Source organism: Haliotis rubra, unplaced genomic scaffold, assembly GCF_003918875.1.
Source record: "Haliotis rubra isolate DU_JTF1 unplaced genomic scaffold, ASM391887v1 Scf39, whole genome shotgun sequence".
NCBI lineage: Eukaryota > Metazoa > Mollusca > Gastropoda > Lepetellida > Haliotidae > Haliotis > Haliotis rubra.
This window is the reverse complement of record NW_025767068.1, coordinates 616,218-639,341: the sequence shown is the minus strand read 5'-3', so window position 1 is coordinate 639,341 and position 23,124 is coordinate 616,218. Positions and strand designations below refer to the sequence as shown.

The 23,124-nt window shown below is 42.3% G+C and overlaps 1 protein-coding gene across 2 annotated transcripts in view; it reads left to right on the top strand.

The window, feature by feature from the left end:
- LOC124286657 (lysosomal alpha-mannosidase-like) overlaps positions 1-23,124 on the top strand; it is an 89,090-nt gene that overhangs the window by 837 nt on the left and 65,129 nt on the right. Inside the window, exon 1 of one of the 2 annotated variants that reach the window (XM_046723057.1) lies at positions 14,541-14,968. The exons of the other annotated variant lie outside the window; for it this stretch is intronic. The gene's annotated coding sequence lies outside the window, so the exon portion shown is untranslated. Of the gene's footprint in view, positions 1-14,540; positions 14,969-23,124 lie in introns of those variants that run through there. 2 annotated transcript variants of the gene reach the window in all.

Below are 23,124 nucleotides of genomic sequence, written 5' to 3'. Positions count from 1 at the left end.
CAGGGGCTGTTTAACATGAGCTCTTCGTGCGCTCTGTCGTAGTGGAGGAATGCTGGATAACCCTCGTGTATAAATCGTTGGCTCGTCACGCCAAATACCCTGGTTTGATTTCCGACATGGAAAAACTGCCAGGGACCCATTTCTTGCCGTAATATGGGTGCATCGTTGCGCCGTAAAATACAATTCATTCATTAGCGTGGTGTGAGGATGTATTTAAGAACAGGAAAGCGCGATATATTCGAAATATTATTGGAGTAAAAATTATGATTGTATAAACCCGGATCTCTGTTTTCCGGAATATGTTCTCGAATTTTCGAATTCAACATCCATATTTGTTGATTTCATTCGCAATGATAGCCTCCAAACCCACATCTTTTGTCATTTGGAAGGAGGATAAGGTTGGGTGTTCGCGGGAAAAAAAACACATTTTATCTTATGCGCCACGCAGAATATGAAGCTCGGGTGTCAGTAACAATCCGAATTCAGGACCGGCGGTTTTCATCGAGACTCACTTCATGTAATGTGTTCGTCCTTCAATGCTGTGAAATGGTTTCCGGTATACAGTGCAGTACATATCAACACCAGGTGTTCATAGTATGCCTTTACAACATTCACGTCATGGTTCGAGGTATACAGTACAGTACATATCAACACCAGGTGTTTGGAATATGTCTTTACAACATTCACGTCATGGTTCCAAGTATACAGTACAGTACATATCAACACCAGGTGTTCAGGGTATGTCTCTACAACATTCGCTTCATGGTTCATGGTAAACAGTACAGTACATATCAACACCAGGTGTTCATGTATACAGTCTACAACATTCACGTCATGGTTCCAGGTATACAGTACAGTACATATCAACACCAGGTGTTCAGGGTATGTCTCTACAACATTCACTTCATGGTTCATGGTAAACAGTACAGTACATATCAACACCAGGTGTTTGGAATATGTCTTTACAACATTCACGTCATGGTTCCAGGTATACAGTACAGTACATATCAACACCAGGTGTTTATAGTATGCCTTTACAACATTCACGTCATGGTTCAGGTATACAGTACAGTCTTTACAGTATGTCTTTACAGTATACAGTATACAGTACAGTACATATCAACACCAGGTGTTCATAGTATGCCTTTACAACATTCACAGTATACAGTACAGTACATATCAACACCAGGTGTTCATAGTATGCCTTTACAACATTCACGTCATGGTTCCAGGTATACAGTACAGTACATTTCAACACCAGGTGTTCAGAGTATGCCTTTACAACATTCACGTCATGGTTCCAGGTATACAGTACAGTACATTTCAACACCAGGTGTTCAGAGTATGCCTTTACAACATTCACGTCATGGTTCCAGGTATACAGTACAGTACATTTCAACACCAGGTGTTCAGAGTATGCCTTTACAACATTCACGTCATGGTTCCAGGTATACAGTACATATCAACACCAGGTGTTCAGAGTATTATGTCTTTACAGATAACATAACCATGGCAGCTGCCTATCTGTTTGTTTGTGATATAAGTTACATTTCATGTATCAATGTGTGTATCAATACATGTAGACACGTGTGTGCTGGTGTACTGTTCCGCTGTAAGAGCGACGATACCGTACTTGTTAATGTGGGAAATGCCCGTTTTATTTCCTTGGCAGCTTAAAGTGTTAAAGTGGCCATGTTTAAAGTGTTACTTCGTTTCAATTGCAACGGTAGAAATACATTATATGTATGAACGTTGAAGAATAAACCCCAACCCCAACCCGAACGCCTTCGTTACATAATTCAATCAATGTTCGAAACGGTGATATAGATTAGAAGCAGACATAAAATGAAGCTTTCCGCGCACCGCTAGAATTTGCTGTTTTGATGACAAAAATGTTTTAATGAATATGACTTGATTTTAAAGTATCCATTGCAGCGCTGCATTACCTTACATTTTAGTATCTTGTTTGAATTATTTATCTTAAGATAAAACAAATACTTACGTGTCTAACCTTCCACAACTGGGTCGGTGCGGGGGACACATCTGCAGATTGTCTCGGTTGTCTTCTAGTCAGTCGATCAGCTACCACAGGGGACGGTATGACAAGTAGCACGAACTATAATAACATCAGGGTACGGTATGACAAGTAGCACGGACTATAATAACATCAGGGGACGGTATGACAAGTAGCACGAACTATAATAACAACAGGGGACGGTATGACAAGTAGCACCAACTATAATAACATCAGGGGACGGTATGACAAGTAGCACGAACTATAATAACAACAACGGGGACGGTATGACAAGTAGGACGAACTATAATAACAACAACAGGGGACGGGATAACAAGTAGCACGAACTATAATAACAACAGGGGACGGTATGACAAGTAGGACGAACTATAATAACAACAACAGGGGACGGCATAACAAGTAGCACGAACTATAATACCTACAGGGCACTGTATAAAAAGTAGCACGAACTATCATAAGAACCGGGGACGGTATGACAAGTAGCACAAACTATAATAATAACAACAGGGGACGGTATGATAAGTAGCACGGACTATAATAACAACAGGGGACGGTTTTACAAGTAGGACGAACTATAATAACAACAACAGGGGACGGTATAACAAGTAGCAAGAACTATAATAACAACAACAGGGGACGGTATAACAAGTAGCAGGAACTATAATAACAACAGGGGACGGTATGACAAGTAGCACGAACTATAATAACAACAACAGGGGACGGTATAACAAGTAGCACGAACTATAATAACAACAGGGGACGGTATGACAAGTAGGACGAACTATAATAATAACAACAGGGGACGGCATAACAAGTAGCACGAACTATAACAACAACAAGGCACTGTATAAACAGTAGCACGAACTATAATAAGAACCGCGGACGGTATGACAAGTAGCACGAACTATAATAATAAGAACCGGGGACGGTATGACAAGTAGCACGAACTATAATAACAAGAACAGGGGACGGTATGACAAGTAGCACGAACTATAATAATAACAACAGGGGACGGTATGACAAGTAGGACGAACTATAACAACAACAGGGCACTGTATAAACAGTAGCACGAAATATAATGAGAACCGGGGACGGTATGACAAGTAGCACAAACTATAATAATAAGAACAGGGGACGGTATGCCAAGTAGCACGAACTATAATAACAACAACAGGGGACGGTATAACAAGTAGCACGAACTATAACAACAACAGGGGCGGTATAACAAGTAGCACGAACTATAATATGAACCTGGGACGGTATGACAAGTAGCATGAAATATAATAACAACGGGAGACGGTTTGACAAGTAGCACGAACTATAATAACAAGAACAGGGGACGGTATAATAAGTAACATGAACTATAACAACAACAGGGGACGGTATGACAAGTAGCTCGAACTATAATAATAACAAAATGGGACGGTATGACAAGTAGCATGATAATAACAACAACAACAACAACAACAGGGGACGGTATAACGAGTAACATGAACTATAATAACAACAACAACAGAGGACGGTATAACGAGTAACATGAACTGTACTATAATTACAACAACAGGGGACGGTATAACGAGTAACATGAACTATAATAACAACAACAACAGAGGACGGTATAACGAGTAACATGAACTATACTATAATTACAACAACAGGGACGGTATAACGAGTAACATGAACTATAATTACAACAACAGGGGACGGTATAACGAGTAACATGAACTATAATAACAACATCAGGGGACGGTATAACGAGTAACATGAACTATAATAACAACAACAACAGAGGGACGGTATGACAAGTAGCATGAACTGTACTAACAATTACAACAACAGGGGACGGTATAACGAGTAACATGAACTATAATAACAACAACAACAGGGGACGGTATAACGAGTAACATGAACTATAATAACAACAACAACAGAGGACGGTACGGTATGAACTATAATAACAACAACAACAGAGGACGGTATGATAATAGCACGAACTGTACTATAATTACAACAACAGGGGACGGTATAACGAGTAACATGAACTATAATTACAACAACAGGGGACGGTATAACGAGTAACATGAACTATAATAACAACAACAACAGAGGACGGTATAACGAGTAACATGAACTATACTATAATTACAACAACAGGGGACGGTATAACGAGTAACATGAACTATAATTACAACAACAGGGGACGGTATAACAAGTAACATGAACTATAATAACAACATCAGGGTACGGTAGGTCAAGTAGGCCGAAGTATAATAACAACCCGGGGCGGTATAACAAGTAGCACAAACTATAATAACAACAACAACAATAGGGGACGGTATAATAAGTAACATGAAGTATAATAACAACAACAACAGGGGACGGTATAACAAGTAGCACGAAGTATAATAACAACAACAATTGGGGACGGTATAACGAGTAACATGAACTATAACAACAACATCAGGGTACGGTAGGTCAAGTAGGCCGAAGTATAATAACAACCCAGGACGGTATAACAAGTAGCACAAACTATAATAACAACAACAACAATAGGGGACGGTATAACACGTAGCACGAACTATAATAACAACAACAGGGGGAGGTATAACAAGTAGCATGAAGTATAATAACAACAACAGGGGACGGTATAACAAGTAGCAGGAACTATAATAACAACAACAGGGGGAGGTATAACAATTAGCATGAAGTATAATAACAACCAGGGACGGTATAACAAGTAGCAGGAACTATAATAACAACAACAGGGGGAGGTATAACAAGTAGCAGGAACTATAATAACAACCAGGGACGGTATAACAAGTAGCAGGAACTATAATAACAACAACAGGGGACGGTATGACAAGTAGCACGAACTATAATAACAAGAACAGGGGACGGTATGACAAGTAGCACGAACTATAATAACAACAACACTCACATTTATTGGAGACCCGATTGCAGATGCACATACAGACTCTGCCTTTTTACACCCTTCCACCGTGACCCAGCAGGCAGGTGACCTTGTATATCTTAGCATAATTACTAACAACAAACATTGCGAGTTACATAACATTCTACATCTACCAGCAATATACACACACTCGACCAAATCCCACATCTACTGCATCATTCATACATGTCAGAACAAGCTGCAGTACCGACTCAGGTTACGTGCAGTGTCGTCGCCGCTGCCAGCGGGTTCTCGCTGCTAACTCGGCGTCCATGGCGCCTCGGCACCGCGTGTGGAGGGGATATGTACGTGTAACATAAACCTACATTCACGCAAGGTTTGTGATAGAGACAAGTGTTGAAAATGGATCCACAATACGGTCTCCGTGCATGACGAAGAAAGATCACACAACAATTTAAGAACAGTGCAGACTAACTATATTTTACATGACGTACAATAATAATAGGCCAGTATCAGTGAAAACAGTTCAAAAGTCTTACCTATTGATAACATCATCTTTCATGTCTCAACAAAACCTATTGAATAGCATCACATCAAATAAATCCATAATGACAACAGTTGAGGCACAAAGTACTTTCATTTTATGCCGACCTAGCTTATTCAATTTACGTTCCATTCACCACTGACAATACTAAACAGGCTGTGTACAGTCAGCTTGAAGAAGGAAAAATATCCAAGCTACAAATAGGTAACTCCCCTGTTATGAGCTATTCACAGACGAAAAGACAATTTAAAGTTGTGTGACTTGTGGACAGAGCAGCAGTGACAATCTCAACACGTCACATAATATACAGAAGGAAATGTAACCAGAAAGGATGATTATAGTTTTTTATGAAAGTAAGCATCTTTGCTATTCTCTTCATGGACGATATACATAATTCAGATTCACAGCATTCCCCCTCAGTCTACTCTAAGTAGAGATGGTATGTGACAGGAAGTTGGTATAGCCTCAGTTTAGTGTAACTTGAGATGGTATGTGACAATATATGCTGGTGTAGCCTCAGTCTGCTGTAAGTTGAGATGGTATGTAATAATATATGCTGGTGTAGGCTCACTCTACTGTAAGTCTATATGCTGGTGTGTCAGTCTACTGTAGGTTGAGATGGTATGTGACAATATATGCTGGTGTAGCCTCAGTCTACTGTAAGTTGAGATGGTATGTGACAATAAATGCTGGTGTAGCCTCAGTCTACTGTAAGTTGAGATGGTATGTGACAATATATGCTGGTGTAGCCTCAGTCTACTGTAAGTTGAGATGGTATGTGACAATATATGCTGGTGTAGCCTCAGTCTACTGTAAGGTGAGATGGTATGTGACAATATATGCTGGTGTAGCCTCAGTCTACTGTAAGTTGAGATGGTATGTGACAATAAGCTGGTGTAGCCTCAGTCTACTGTAGGTTGACTTGGACTGGTGAACAACGAAACCCGTACGATAATTTATCGCAGGAATTCAGTGAAATTATATCTTTACTTTTAATTTCTCGTTCGCTTATATTTAATACAGGTTCTACACATCTTAAAATATTAAAGTTGTTTTTATATACATATTTACATATAAATATTACTTGTTTTGTAAGAACCAAATCGTTTGTTTTCTGCTTTTGTTCTATTTTCAAATAAGAAACGCCCGTTATCGTATCAGTTGCGTGTCATTTGATACCCTTTACATAGCAGATTTATCTGCAGTACGGATACGCACGCACGCACGCACACACACCCACCCCCACCCCCACCCACCCACACACACACACATACACACATACATACATACATACATACATACATACATACATACATACATACATACATACATACATACATACATACATACATACATACATACATACATACATACATACATACATATATGCATTGTGAAGTAGAAATACTTTTCGTGTACACTATACCTTGCCCGACATTTGGTTTTAAAGATTTAATTCAGTGTCATCCCAGACCTGCAGTCGCCTGACACAGCCTAACGTCAAGCATGGAAGATAAGTTTATTTCAAATGTTAGTCATAAAGCTGTCAAATGTGCAAAAGCTGTCAAAAAAGAAGAAAGTTTAATACAGTACTCCATGGTTGATTGTTCCCATGGTGTGATGGGGTAGCGGAGGAGTTAAGGTTTCACTCTTGTCACCCTAACGTCTGGGTTCAATTCTTCAGATACGTGCGATGAGTCTGGTATCGCCATTCTGTGATGTTGTTGATGTTGATAAAATCTCCTGACACATTGCGGTGTGCGTTATATAATTACTTAGCTTACTGAATGTACACTAATTCAGCTTACGCATTTTTATACGTGTATCAAAATTATTCACTCAAAAATTATCACGCATGAGAGACTGCTGTACTTTGTTCACGCTAGATGGACTGCTATACATTCTACATGCTAGAGAGATTACTGCACTTTCTAAACGCTAGAGAGACCGCTACAATTTGTATACGCTAGAGAGACTGCAACACTTTCTACACACTAGAGAGACTGCTACACTTTCTACACGCTAGAGTGACTTCTACACTTTCTACACGCTAGAGAGACTGCTACACTTTCTACACGCTAGAGTGACTTCTACACTTTCTACACGCTAGAGAGACTGCTTTTCTACACGCTAGAGAGACTGCTATACTTTGCACACGCTAGAGTGACTTCTACACTTTCTACACGCTAGAGACTGCTAGAGCTAGAGAGACTGCTACACTTTCTACACGCTAGAGAGACTGCTACACTTTCTACACGCTAGAGAGACTGCTACACTTTCTACACGCTAGCTAGAGAGACTGCTACACTTTCTACACGCTAGAGAGACTGCTACACTACACGCTTTGTAGAGAGACTGCTACACTTTCTACACGCTAGAGAGACTGCTACACTTTCTACACGCTAGAGAGACTGCTACACTTTCTACACGCTAGAGAGACTGCTACACTTTCTACACGCTAGAGAGACTGCTACACTTTCACACTTTCTGCACGCTAGAGAGACTGCTACACTTTCTACACGCTAGAGAGACTGCTACAGAGACTGCTTTTCTACACGCTAGAGAGACTGCTACACTTTGTACACGCTAGGAGACTGACGCTAGAGCTAGAGAGACTGCTACTTTGTATACGCTAGAGAGACTGCTACACTTTCTACACGCTAGAGAGACTGCTACACTTTCTACACGCTAGAGAGACTGCTACACTTTCTACACGCTAGAGAGACTGCTACACTTTCTACACGCTAGAGAGACTGCTACACTTTCTACACGCTAGAGAGACTTTTTCTACACTTTGCTAGCTAGAGAGACTGCTACACTTTCTACACGCTAGAGAGACTGCTACACTTTGTACACGCTAGAGAGACTGCTACACTTTGTACACGCTAGAGAGACTGCTACACTTTCTACACGCTAGAGAGACTGCTACACTTTCTACACGCTAGAGAGACTGCTACACTTTCTACACGCTAGAGAGACTGCTATACACTTTCTACACGCTAGAGAGACTGCTACACTTTCTACACGCTGCTAGAGAGACTGCTACACTTTCTACACGCCAGAGAGACTGCTACACTTTCTACACGCTAGAGAGACTGCTACACTTTCTACACGCTAGAGAGACTGCTACACTTTCTACACGCTAGAGAGACTGCTACACTTTCTACACGCTAGAGAGACTGCTACACTTTCTACACGCTAGAGAGACTGCTACACTTTCTACACGCTAGAGAGACTGCTATACTTTCTACACGCTAGAGAGACTGCTACACTTTCTACACGCTAGAGAGACTGCTACACTTTCTACACGCTAGAGAGACTGCTACACTTTGTACACTGCAACTAGAGAGACTGCTACACTTTCTACACGCTAGAGAGATTGCTACACTTTCTACACGCTAGAGAGACTGCTACACTTTCTACACGCTAGAGAGACTGCTACACTTTGTACACGCTAGAGAGACTGCTACACTTTCTACACGCTAGAGAGACTGCTACACTTTCTACACTAGAGAGACTGCTACACTTTCTACACGCTAGAGAGACTGCTACACTTTCTACACGCTAGAGAGACTGCTACACTTTCTACACGCTAGAGCTAGAGAGAGACTGCTGCTACACTTTCTACACGCTAGAGAGACTGCTACACTTTCTACACGCTAGAGAGACTGCTACACTTTCTACACGCTAGAGAGACTGCTATACTTTGTATACGCTAGAGAGACTGCTACACTTTGTACACGCTAGAGAGATTGCTACACTTTCTACACGCTAGAGAGACTGCTACACTTTGTACACGCTAGAGAGACTGCTACACTTTCTACACGCTAGAGAGACTGCTACACTTTGTACACGCTAGAGAGACTGCTACACTTTCTACACGCTAGAGAGACTGCTACACTTTCTACACGCTAGAGAGACTGCTACACTTTCTACACGCTAGAGAGACTGCTACACTTTCTACACGCTAGAGAGACTGCTACACTTTCTACACGCTAGAGAGACTGCTACACTTTGTACACGCTAGAGAGACTGCTACACTTTCTACACGCTAGAGAGACTGCTACACTTTCTACACGCTAGAGAGACTGCTACACTTTCTACACGCTAGAGAGAGACTGCTACACTTTCTACACGCTAGAGAGACTGCTACACTTTCTACACGCTAGAGAGACTAGAGAGACAGAGAGATCGCTAGAGAGAGACTGCTATTTTCTACACGCTAGAGAGACTGCTACACTTTCTACATGCTAGAGAGACTGCTATACTTTGCTACACGCTAGCCAGAGAGACTGCTACACTTTGTACACGCTAGAGAGACTGCTACACTTTCTACACGCTAGAGAGACTGCTACACTTTCTACACGCTAGAGAGACTGCTATACTTTGTATACGCTAGAGAGACTGCTACACTTTCTACACGCTAGAGAGACTGCTATACTTTGTACACGCTAGAGAGACTGCTACACTTTCTACACGCTAGAGAGACTGCTACACTTTCTACACGCTAGAGACTGCTACACTTTCTACACGCTAGAGAGACTGCTACACTTTCTACACGCTAGAGAGACTGCTACACTTTCTACACGCTAGAGAGACTGCTACACTTTCTACACGCTAGAGAGACTGCTACATCTACACTTTCTACACGCTAGAGAGACTGCTACACTTTCTACACGCTAGAGAGACTGCTACACTTTCTACATCTAGAGAGACTGCTACACTTTCTACACGCTAGAGAGACTGCTACACTTTCTACACGCTAGAGAGACTGCTACACTTTCTACACGCTAGAGAGACTGCTACACTTTCTACACGCTAGAGAGACTGCTACACTTTCTACACGCTAGAGAGACTGCTACACTTTCTACACGCTAGAGAGACTGCTACACTTTCTACACGCTAGAGAGACTGCTACAACTTTCTACACGCTAGAGAGACTGCTACACTTTCTACACGCTAGAGAGACTGCTACACTTTCTACACGCTAGAGAGACTGCTACTTTCTACACGCTAGAGAGACTGCTACACTTTCTACACGCTAGAGAGACTGCTACACTTTCTACACGCTAGAGAGACTGCTACACTTTCTACACGCTAGAGAGACTGCTACACTTTCTACACGCTAGAGAGACTGCTACACTTTCTACACGCTAGAGAGACTGCAACACTTTCTACACGCTAGAGAGACTGCTACACTTTCTACACGCTAGAGAGACTGCTACACTTTCTACACGCTAGAGAGACTGCTACACTTTCTACACGCTAGAGAGACTGCTACACTTTCTACACGCTAGAGAGACTGCTACACTTTCTACACGCTAGAGAGACTGCTACACTTTCTACACGCTAGAGAGACTGCTACACTTTCTACACGCTAGCTGCTAGAGAGACTGCTACACTTTCTACACGCTAGAGAGACTGCTACACTTTCTACACGCTAGAGAGACTGCTACACTTTCTACACGCTAGAGAGACTGCTACACTTTCTACACACGCTAGAGAGACTGCTACACTTTCTACACGCTAGAGAGACTGCTACACTTTCTACACGCTAGAGAGACTGCTACACTTTCTACACGCTAGAGAGACTGCTACACTTTCTACACGCTAGAGAGACTGCTACACTTTCTACACGCTAGAGAGACTGCTACACTTTGTACACGCTAGAGAGACTGCTATACTTTGTATACGCTAGAGAGACTGCTATACTTTGTACACGCTAGAGAGACTGCTACACTTTCTACACGCTAGAGAGACTGCAACACTTTCTACACGCTAGAGAGACTGCTACACTTTCTACACGCTAGAGAGACTGCTACACTTTCTACATGCTAGAGAGACTGCTACACTTTCTACACGCTAGAGAGACTGCTACACTTTCTACACGCTAGAGAGACTGCTACACTTTCTACACGCTAGAGAGACTGCTACACTTTCTACACGCTAGAGACTGCTACACTTTCTACACGCTAGAGAGACTGCTACACTTTCTACATGCTAGAGAGACTGCTACACTTTCTACACGCTAGAGACTGCTACACTTTCTACACGCTAGAGAGACTGCTACACTTTCTACACGCTAGAGACTGCAACACTTTCTACACGCTAGAGAGACTGCTACACTTTCTACACGCTAGAGAGACTGCTACACTTTGTATACGCTAGAGAGACTGCAACACTTTCTACACGCTAGAGAGACTGCTATACTTTGTATACGCTGGAGAGACTGCTACACTTTTTAAACGCTACAAAGTCTGTTACACTTTCTACACGCTAGGGAGACAGCTACACTTTCTACACGCTAGAGAGACTGCTACACTTTCTACACGCTAGAGAGACTGCTACACTTTCTACACGCTAGAGACTGCTTTCTACACGCTAGAGAGACTGCTATACTTTGTATACGCTAGAGAGACTGCAAAACTTTCTACACGCTAGAGAGACTGCAACACTTTCTACACGCTAGAGAGACTGCTATACTTTGTATACGCTAGAGAGACTGCTATACTTTGTATACGCTAGAGAGACTGCAACACTTTCTACACGCTAGAGAGACTGCAACACTTTCTACACGCTAGAGAGACTGCTACACTTTCTACACGCTAGAGAGACTGCTACACTTTCTACACGCTAGAATGACTGCTACACTTTCTACACGCTAGAGACCCTACACTTTCTACACGCTAGAGAGTCTGCTACACTTTCTACACGCTAGAGAGACTGCTACACTTTCTACACGCTAGAGAGACTGCTACACTTTCTACACGCTAGAGAGACTGCAACACTTTCTACACGCTAGAGAGACTGCTACACTTTCTACACGCTAGAGAGACTGCTATACTTTGTATACGCTAGAGAGACTGCAACACTTTCTACACGCTAGAGAGATTGCTATACTTTGTACACGCTGGAGAGACTGCTACACTTTTTAAACGCTACAAAGTCTGTTACACTTTCTACACGCTAGGGAGACAGCTACAATCAGCGCCAGCGAAAATAGCAGCGCTATTCACTGCCAATACATTATTGTGACCCATTGCTCGTATTTCCGATATAGGGTGATATGGGTAGCCAAATGGTTTTGTTGCCACGCTAAAAACCTGGGTTCGATTCTTCAGATGAGGCGTATGCCGCCCTGTGTAGTCCAGCTGGAAGGTCGATGTGGGATCCTGTTCAGTCTCTTGTTGGTTATGCTTGTATGGGTCGATCAAAATGAGTATCTGGCGACAGTGCTCAATTGCTTGTTCGATTAGATATCCTCGTTAACCTTCTAAAATATAATGAGATAAAAAGATTAACATTGAGTAAGATATGATTGCGATTATTGTCGAGATGTGATGTAGCTCAATTATGTCAGCGACTATGAACATTTGCTCACTCAATAGAAGAAGAATATATCACAAAGCTGTGAAAACCCCATGCTTTCCATTGCGTTGTGATAACTCTCTACAGTGTGGAGATAGGGAACACCATCACTCACATACATTATATTGTGCCGATGACAGCTGATTACACTGTCTGTAAGTGGAATTCAAAGCCATATCATGGATAATCAATGCTCAGTTCCAGACTTAACATGTCAGAGGTAACACTTTGAAGATGTCAAGTTAATAATCAATAGGGATCACTATTGTAAATACCACGACAGTTGAGGAAGCTGGCATGAAAACGAGGCTTCAAGCACGCGATATCTAATTTCTAACCTGTCTAACCAGAGACCACATAATAGACCCTCTGTTACAGCCTCTATTATATGGTCTCTGGTCTAACCCCCGAACAACTGCTTACATACATATGTGTTTAGAATTTGACATTAACGAACCATATTTACAAACGGAAGGAAGCATTATCTCTGTTATCAATTACATTTGTCTGCAATGTGTTGATGAAGTTTCTGGACAATCGCCGCAATGTCATTTATTTATTCGTTCGTTTGTTTGTTCCATTGGCTGTGTGGGTTGAGTAAAGCGTGTCCGAGTCTGTGACGATGAGGCGAACCAGGGGTACTAGCTGTAATGTCTCCACGTCGATATTCGTTGTTTTACTCTGTCTAGCTGAACCTTACGCATAAACTACGAAACATACTCGATAAGTCAATTTTCTTTAAGAATTTATCGTGTTTGAAAATAATTATATCCTCCTTGTGTTTTGAAAACAAACAGCCCACTGAAAATAATTTTAAGATCAAATCTGCCGATAAACGTCTACCTCCATCAACTCATTATCGTTGGGTGGTTGTTGGGACGGACTTTCAAATTCAAAAGCCGATTGCGTCAATTGGATCGAATTAAGGAAACCTTTTGCCAGCATTCACAACAAGGAACAGGGATTATGTACAGGGAGCTGTATTTTCAATGACATTAAATCTGAAATAAATTACCTAAATATAGATAAAGTGAGATAAAGGCATTGGAAACCTGTCAGCACTCTTCATGTTCAGATTCAACTAAAAGTATCACGGACAGATGGATACATAATTTGGGCTGACTTGTTAAAGGGAAGTAACTCTGTATGGCACAAATATCAGCTTTACTCAAGCTGTGATGTGTCACGTGAAACTCAGTGTTACGACAACAAGGTGTGGATCGGTATTGTATTGATCAGACCAGGTACTTGCCGTGTTCAGCCTTACGTACATGTCACGCGATTAGGTTCCAATGCCAGTTCTCTTCCTCAGAGCCGTGACGTAAACTAACATCTTCCCGTATTGTGAATCTGTGATATGTGAAAAGATAATATTTAACTTGTTGAAAAACAAAGTATAGCGATCGTGATCCCGTCGATATTCGGATAAATGAGGAATTAAAACAGTAACATTTTCCATTTTCATTTTTCTTAAAGCGTGTAAAAGATGCGATTTCCAGATTACCGGTGTCCGGATAAGGCAGATGTCACTGTACACACTTAACCCACATTGCCTGTGTCACCACTTAACAGTCGTCACACCATGCCGCACAAATCCTCGGAAACTATATATAAATATAACTACAACTAACCACAACCTATCATACACAGCAAACAATTTAGCACACGGATCTTGACAGCATAGTCTTAGTTGCTGCACTCGACGCTCAGTGTAGAAGATTCAAGTAAAACCAGTTCTCATTGTCAAAAGACACTGGCTGTATCACTGCTCCCACGGTGACGGGCCATGCTTATCCTGGCATGACTTCGTCCACGGCTTCAGTGAGAGTTGGCCCGACGTGCACGATTATCCTCGGTGCTGCCGTCTCGTCAAATCGAGGCCGACGGAACATTACGACTGCAACCGGAGAGGAAGTGTTTTAGATTTGGAGGTTAAAGTTGATTCTACAGGCTGTGGTTACCATCCTGTGCTTACGGTAAAGGGTGTGAGTATCCTCACGGCTGTTGTTTCACAGCAGACGTTGTTCCTATCATGTGAAGGGCTACATGCACTCGCTTTCTATCATGGATAACTAGGCCTAGCGTTGGGAGAACAGATATAATTTTGCAAGTAAGTAGCAAGTTTCACGATCCTATTTATATACTTATCACATCACAGGCAGAACTAATTAGCTGTCTGAATCATGAATGAAGACAGTCGAGCATGACTGCAAGGATGCTGGTTGATGGGGAAGATGATGCAAAGTTTGCATCGTTACTCTTCTGATTCGTGCGGCTGTGTTTGTATATTTAACGAGACACCTGTAGAACGGGTGTATATGTCAGTTTCAGAACGCTATGTAGTGTTGTGATCTGACAAAGTTATTAATGTGGTTCGTCAGGGACGGATCCAAAGGGGTTGGGGGTGCTCTCACCGTCCCACACGCTCCCCCGAAAACAAAATTCCCTGAGGAGCATTTCCCCCTAACCTGTGGATTTATGTGCACCCAACACCCCCTGCTCCAAAATCGTGGATCCGCCCCTGTTGCGCTTGTGACATCGGTGTCACTCTTCATAGCCGAGTGTGTGGGGACAGGCTGAAGAGGATATGGGGTTGGGAAACAAGACATATTTCATAAACGCGTCCCGTTTTTCTGTAATGTAATTATTTAAATCCCACCTCACATTAACCGTTCCCAACAAAGTTTTATGTTCAGTATGTTTATGATGTGCATGGGAATGTTTTCACCCCTAACAGCAGCCTTAGTTTACATGAAACACCTGTGCTTGTACATGTGAAGGTTGCCTTGTACTTATCTGCGACAGTATACAGACAGTATTTGTTTATGCGACTAATAATGAACGCTCTATTTTTCCATTGACGTGACTAAGAGATAAGCGACAGCAGATTAGGAAAATCTATAATTATCTCTTTAGTAGACAACAGTGATGTATAGCAGCGCTCAGAAAGTGAGATGAAGGAAGTATGTCTAAACCTTCATCAGGGCATTTTGGTTGTAGGTTTTTTTTATCATGCTATGGGGGCGCGGTGGGAGACCCAAGGCGCTGCAACAAGGTGGATCGAAACACGCACTTCGAGCGTGAACAGAACCTGGTCTTATTTCCAGATACAGCTGACAATATGGCAAGTCGTATAGACCTCATGGTACGACTCTTTAGAGCGGCGTCACACTGACACACACGTACTGTGATGTGATGGAGAGTTCCTAACCCGCATGGTAGGCCACACACGAGTGAGTTCTTTGTTGACAGGAGAGCTCTTAACCCGCATGGTAGGCCACACACGAGTGAGCTCTTAGTTGACATGGTTTGTTGACAGGAGAGCTCCTAACCCGCATGGTAGGCCACACACGAGTGAGTTCTTTGTTGACAGGAGAGCTCCTAACCCGCATGGTAGGCCACACACGAGTGAGTTCTTTGTTGACAGGAGAGCTCCTAACCCGCATGGTAGGCCACACACGAGTGAGTTCTTTGTTGACAGGAGAGCTCCTAACCCGCATGGTAGGGCACACACGAGTGAGTTCTTTGTTGACAGGAGAGCTCCTAACCCGCATGGTAGGCCACACACGAGTGAGTTCTTTGTTGACAGGAGAGCTCCTAACCCGCATGGTAGGCCACACACGAGTGAGTTCTTTGTTGACAGGAGAGCTCCTAACCCGCATGGTAGGCCACACACGAGTGAGTTCTTTGTTACTCTGGTGGTTGGAATCATTTTCTGTATTCAGTTTGTTGATGAAGACGTCACTTCCTTTAATGTGCTTATTGGAGTGCGTCTCTAACATCAGATACAGGTTGCAGAGTCATGCGTGAAGCGTTGCGTCCCTTTAGCGTGTCATGATGCGCTGAAAGGATGTTGGGCCCTCTCCCTCAATAATCCCTGCTCGGCCAGCTCCATATCCTAGCTCCTGTGTACTTGTGTCATAAAGGGACTCCTGTAAGATCGGCGGTAGCAAAGGAAAAGAAAACAAATCAATTTTAAATATCTGGTGCAAACATGTTGTCATGTGATGGACATGATTCTAAATTATTTTATAAATTTAATACCGTAGTGAATTTAATATCTAGCGTTGGGACATACATGGAAACAATTTGTGACGTATCGTTTTGTTGAAAATGGTCTTCTTCCTTGGCGGTAAAAAAACCTTTAAACTGAGAATTATATCTGTTTCTACTTTCCTTTTTTCACAATCTTTGCACCCGTAGAATTTATAAAATAACGTTGACCATACGTTATCAATATTACCTCGTTGCTTGGACACACGAATTGACCTTGGACATGAAATTAAACACGTGCGCGATATTTAGAACAGCGGTAAATTATTCACAATTAGGGATGACAGAAAGTGACTGTTAGAAGCAGGCCACACACATCCTCACGATTTACAGTTTAGTAGAGAGGGTTGAACCAACTGACATATTGTGACAGCCGAGTTCTAACATAATCACTCGTTTAGATAGGCGATTTGGACGTTTATACGTACATGAAAAATCAGAAAAATACCATCAAAGCTTACATATAAAATAAATCCCAGCTGACGCTTCTAGAATTACAGAAAATATTGACTAAGATCCAATTTGATTTTTTTTTCAGTTTTCGAACAGCTGTAGGCGGAACGGTGTTACTTTACAGAGACGCAGCCCTCAAGTGGGATAATGAATATCATGTGAATATCTCATATTTAATATTGTACATCTTTCCTTTCACGCTACTTGCTTATATACACGTAGGGGATGTAGGGGCAGTGGGGTAGCCTAATGGTTAAAGCGTCCGTTCATCAAGCTGAAGACCCTGGTTCCATTCCCCATATGGGTACAATGTGTGAAGCCAATTTCTGGTGTCCCCGGTCGTGATTTTGCTTGAATATTGCCAAGCGCGGCGTAAAACCATACTCACTCACTCACTTGTGTAATGTAACGGAAATTCTAAAACTGATCGTGACTGTATGACTGACTGACAAACTGACTCCAGGTAGTGTTGACGAGCATGTGTTTTCAATGCATTTGCACCTGACGCTAATGTTGTCACGTGTTTTATTCTGAGTACACAGATAGGTCAGGAGGCAGTGAAGAATACACACAGTACCTGACTCCTAGAGTAGTGTATTCTGACGTCAGGCACGGTGCCACTCATCCTCTGTATAAGCTGTGGTGTATTAGAGCAACATTAACATGAACTGTTAACATAACCAGATCGGTTTGCAGTTTTCATTTCATATTCCACTTTGGTTGATGATACATATAAAACGTCAAAACCAGTGAATAACTAATCTCGATAATACGCCATAACAGATTCCACCAAAACTGATATTACAACTGAAAATCACTTTTTTCCAAATTCACCTCTTTCCCATGTCATCGACCGTGGATCCGGTGGATCACAGCGTGTGTGTACATAGGTTACTATGGCAACACTTAGATTTCAAACAATGACCAGATCAACTGTATATAACCTAATAAGCTGATCCGGAAATCTGCTCAACTGTCTGTGAAGCAATATGCGTCAGAAACACATGGTGGGAATACGGCCAGGTACTTGCGCCGTCATTTGCTAGGATTGTACGGCTTTCAGGTCAATATCTACCGACCTGCCACCCGTTCAGTGGCGGAATCAGGATCCAGTAGTCAAATTAACGCTCACGCTGTTTGCGTTGCTCCTGACAACGATACATGGTACAATTATGAATTTAACCAGTGAGAATGGCATTGCATGTCAGGGCCCGTAACTCTTTCACACCAGCGCACAGCGGCGAGGAATGCACTGCTCGTTGCCACCCGTATAAAATAAGAGTCACAGTGTCCACAATCAATATATCATACCTCACGCTCACTTCAGATGTTCGTCGTCTTTTAAGTTTTCATCCCCGAATGTGAGATTTATTTAGGCAGGCCTGTGAATCTAGGCCCACAGGGGCTTGTAACGCTAAAAACTGCCATCAAGGTATATACTGTCACTGACGGGGTCTTTGTACTATACTCAGGGGCTTGTAACGCTAAAAACTGCCATCAAGGTATATACTGTCATGGAAGGGGTCTTAGTACCATATCAAAGGTCCTAAGACCCCGTCAGTGACAGTTACCTTGATGGCAGTTTTTAGCGTTACAAGGCCCTGTGTCTAGGCCAGATGGTAAAAGTTGGGCTTCACGGGTGATTTACCCATGGCAGGGTCGCTCCAGGGACGCCAGGGTGGATTCGGGCATCTCGTCTTATCAAGGTCAAGTTCCACCCGAATGTTAACTGCGACTTCTACAATGAAAGACTTCATAATTGTGTGCGGCTATCAACATCTGTAGAGCTAACTTTCGATATTGTAATAGTAAATTGTATGTGCAACCAAATATTATATAGCCTACACTGGATTTGATATTGAATTTTAATGAAACATTTGAACGTTAGGGTATCTGTGTTGTAACGCTTATGTTAAGATCGTAACCGGCGACAAATTATCGTCTACGTGTCGTCTATTTGACTATGTCTCTCGAAACGCCTCTTCAGTTAACACACATCCCATCCCATGGAGCACAACTTATCCGGTATAAGCAACGAACTGTGTCGATCTAAATACAACCTCGCAGCAACTGACACGATAATGATCGGAGGACGCGTCGTGGTATGTTAATAGATCGCCGAATGAGAAAACGTGGGTTGGTATATTGTCGTCGTCACATACGCCAAGAGAACTGAATCGACACTACGGGGAGTTTATGTTGGAAATTCGCTGTCCCTTTTCACATAGGTCCTCACACCTTTAGGCTTGAATCAACAAAGCATATCTAGTTGGTCAGCGTCTCAGATTCCATGCGGTATGTAATGCGTCACTCTATATGAGTAAAGAAACAGCGCTCGGTGTGTTCGTGACCACTTAAACTCCTTACATATACATAACCGGGGCGGCGGGGTAGCCTCGTGGTTAAAGTGTTAGCTCGTCAAATCGAAGGCCTGGGTTCGATTCCCCACATGGGTCACAAACGCAGGTGTGAAGCCCATTTCTGGTGTCAGCCGACGTGATGTTGCTGGAATATTGCTTAACTCGGCGTAAAACCATACTCACTCACTCATAACCGTCAGGTTTATGAAAGTGTATTGTACATTTTAAGACAGCACGATTTGACAATTCTGGTACCCAAGCCAATGAATTCATTAAGGTTATGGCTTAATCGTTTGTTTATTTACTTCAACCGGCAGACCATGCCTTACCGTGTTATACATGTCATGGCGTTGCATAATGTCAGCTTGGACCTCGGCTGACCTTCCTGCCTCGCCACCCGACCCTACAATGCCTGGTATTGTGCCTCTAGTGTGTACATAGTTGCCCGTCTGTTCATCCACCTTGACAGTCGATGAGGACGACCAATCTTCAGTTCAGAGTGAGTGTTTCTGTTATGAATATAGAGAGTTCAGTGTCCAGTTCTCCCGTGCAGTGCCGGGCTTGGTATCTTCTCACAGGAATTGTTTTCAAATCCACCAAATTCGCAGATATATGCCGTTTGAATTAGACCATTTCTGTATACAATGTATAAATGTTACTTTTGTCACTGTAATTACTAAATTGTAGACGATGGGCCATAGATTGGATCATACCGACACGGTAGGGTAAAGCGTCCACCTTGATAAGGTTTATATATACTCACTTCTCTCGAGGGCAACTGTCCGAAGAGGTCAAGGATACCTGTATCGGGGTTTCCTCCAAGCTCACGTTCTTATTCCACTGGCTGCCGTCACAGCACAATGCACAATCACAGGACCGTCCAAATGTTGAAGTTCAGTGTCATTACTGAACAATCTATACAGTTTCTAATCATCACGGATGTTATAAGTATCTGTTGCGAGTGCCCACGTAATATATAGTTAGGCTGCCCACGGCTACCAGATGTGTTCCCATTGTTGTTGGTCAGTTTCTTTGTATACTTGGATCGAATCCAGGACAAAATCCACCCAAAATCCACCCCAAAATTGCAACCTAGGACAAAATCCACCCGGACAAAATCCACCCCTATTAAAATCCACCCTAAGAAAAAACAGAAATGAATTTTTTTTCATATCAGTCATTCATAATCGATAACAAAAACAACCAAAACTACAACCAAAGAACATTTTTGCATATATAAATATGACAGTTGCACATTTTCACATTTCACATTTATGACTCATTCGTGCATCAATACATATATAAATATGACAACAGCATATATTTTCACACATTCAGCCATTCCATCCTCGACGTCTTTATGTACGAATAACCCTGATATAGCAACTTCGAACCACCCTTGTTGTTCCGTGTAAAAAGGGCTCCAATCAGGCTTGCAAAAACATCTTAATTTTTTAAGGGGATTACGTAATGATCAAAGTGTGAGACTACTTAATGTTACATGAAAGAGGATTAAGTAGTGATCAAAATGTGACAAATGGAGAAACCTTTAATGTTTGAAACAACATCTAGGAACAACAGCCAATTAGGAAAACGTAAATGCTATCAAAACAATGCTTGAGAAAAACAACTTGATCAAAGATCAGGACACACTAAAACTTTTAACAATAGCAATTTGAGAAGGGTGGATTTTGTCCATTTTTTTGTTATGAAGAGGTGGATTTTGTCCGGGGTGGCTATTTTGGGGTGGATTTTGTCCGGTCACCCATTGGATCGGGCGTTCTGCTCTGATTGGCAAATCCGTACAAAGGAATATAGCCAAGAAGTTAACCTTAGGCCACATGTGTATTGAGGATCTGATGTAGTTCAATAACGATCAAATACTAGTAGCCAATCACCTTCCACTGCTGTACAGACTTGGAAAGAGATCAGTGATACCGGCTCATCTGTTTCATGTTAGATCTGTGACGAACCACTCTCCACAACACCGTGTACCAAGGCAGATGGGTTTAACTTTACCTATGTGTCGGTATTCAATCACGTCTTTGTGTTGCCATTTCACAACTTTTGTGTTCTCTCTCTCTTTCTCTCTCTCTCTCTCTCATGGTGTGAATACGGCCAGGTACTTGCGCCGTCATTTGCTAGAACTGTACGGCTCTTAGGGTCCCGTTCCTCAAAGCGATCGTAGCTACAATCAGTTGTCAGCCCTACGATCAACTTTACAATTATCGTAAATAACAATTTATTGTCGTTCCTCCAAGCTATTGTAAGGGAATTGTAAGTCTCGCGATTGTAAATCTTTCGATCGTAAATTACAATCGTGATCTTTTGAGCGAAAGTTAGAAATAATGCGTTTACATTAGTTCCGGTTGGTGAGAGTTGCTTCCCCTTTCAAGCAGACGACGTAAACTTAGCCTGAGATGATGTCCGAGGAAAAGAAGAGTAGCAGGTCTAACTTTCAAACAAGTGAGCTTGAAATTCTTGTTAGGAGCTCACACGTCATGAGTCAGCCTCATTTGGAGCTTTATGTGCAACTCTGACGGCGAAAGTCAAGGGGAGACTGTGGGAAGGTATTGCCGAGAAGTGAGTGACTTATCAATAATTTCTGTTTGTTTACAAAATATATAATGTGATTTGAGTCCCCGAAATTAATAATTACAACAAACGCCGCCATCTTGTTCATACACAACAATCGATTGTAAGTAAGTTACAGATGGTCATAAGCAACTTACGGAAGTGATTGTAACTTACAACTATTTTGTTACTTACAATTGCTTTGAGGAACGGTGGAGTGATTTGAAGTTAAAGTTACAATTGGATTGTTGTGATTTACAACTATTGTAGTGTTACAATCGCTTTGAGGAACGGGGCCCAGGTCAGTAATTACCGACCTGCCACCCGTTCAGTGGCGGAATCAGGATCCAGCAGTCAAATTAACGCTCACGCTGTTTGCGTTGCTCCTGATCTGACAACGATACATGGTGCAATTATGACTTTAACCAGTGAGAATGGCATTGCATGTCAGGGCCCGTAACTCTTTCACACCAGCGCACAGCGGTGAGGAATGCACTGCTCGTTGCCACCCGTATAAAATAAGAGTCACAGTGTAATAGTTAGGCTGCCCACGGCTACCAGATGTGTTCCCATTGTTGTTGGTCCGTTTCATTGTATACTTGGATCGGACTTTCTGCTCTGATTGGCAAATCCGTACAAAGGAATATAGCCAAGAAGTTAACCTTAGGCCACAGGTGTATTGAAGATCTGATGTAGTTCAATAACGATCAAGTAGCCAATCACCTTTCACTGATGTACGGACTTGGTAAAGAGACCAGTGATACCGGTTCATCTGTTTCATGTTAGATCTGTGACAAACCACTCTCCACAACACCGTGTACCAAGG